We start from the raw sequence: 1,004 nt of genomic DNA, 5'->3' as shown, positions 1-1,004 counted from the left end.
ATCTCGACAGCCAAACATCCAAGTACTTCCTTCGTGCCACTCTCCCACATAAACAACGGCTGCGACCGGTGTCAGACACTGTGTCAGCAGAAATGGGAAGAGGCAGCAGATCCCCAGCCTGTGCTAACACGTGGCTACACGAGGGCAGGAGAGGCTGGTTCGGTCCCCGGGGGTTTACAGGAGCGCACAGCACACACTGGGCTCGGAGGCTGGCACAATCCCATTAATCCCAGCCATGCCTCAACCCCAAACTCCTGGTCAGAAGGCAGAGCCTGAGCCTCCTGCCCAGGAGAAGAAGCTCCAGCGCCCTGAGGAACTGACCCACCGAGGGAAACGCGCTCCCCTTCCGCATGCCCTGCCCCAGCCAAGGTCCTCATCAGCCCCATCCCTCACTCCGGGTCACCCCAGAGGCGCATCCCCCCACATCCCCGCTCTGCAGTGCAGCCTCAAGGCCCTGCCTCTGGTCCCCACACCTCCCCGGCACCCCTCATGCCACCCTGCGGCACCCCACAGCACCCCCACACCTTCCTGGGCATCTCCCCTGGCCTCAGCCCGCAGCCTCCAGCCTCTCCCCTTACTGCAACCCCCTGCACCTCACCCTGCTCCCCCAAGCCCCCTCAAAGCCCCGCTGCTCCCCCAAACCCCATTCCTGTCCCTCTGCTCCCCCAACACCCCTACGCCTCACCCTGCTCCCCCAAACCCCTCAAAGCTCTCTCTGCTCCCCCAACCCCTGCAGCCCCACTGCTCCCCCCAGCCCCACTCCTTTCCTCTACACCCATCTACCCCACAACTCTCCCCCCAGACCCCCCTGCTCCCCCCACGACCCCACAGCTCCCCCCACGACCCCTCTGCTCCTCCCCAAGCCCCCACAGCTTCCTCCACCCCCTCTACTCCCCCAAGCCTCCACTACTCCCCCAAGCCCCCACTGCCCCCCCCAGACCCCAATATCCCCCCCCAGCCCACACTATCCTCCCTCAAGCCCCCAATATCCCCTCCCAAGCCCC

This window comes from Oxyura jamaicensis, chromosome 6 (genome assembly GCF_011077185.1).
Source record: "Oxyura jamaicensis isolate SHBP4307 breed ruddy duck chromosome 6, BPBGC_Ojam_1.0, whole genome shotgun sequence".
Lineage (NCBI taxonomy): Eukaryota > Metazoa > Chordata > Aves > Anseriformes > Anatidae > Oxyura > Oxyura jamaicensis.
Note: the sequence above shows the minus strand (reverse complement) of the source record.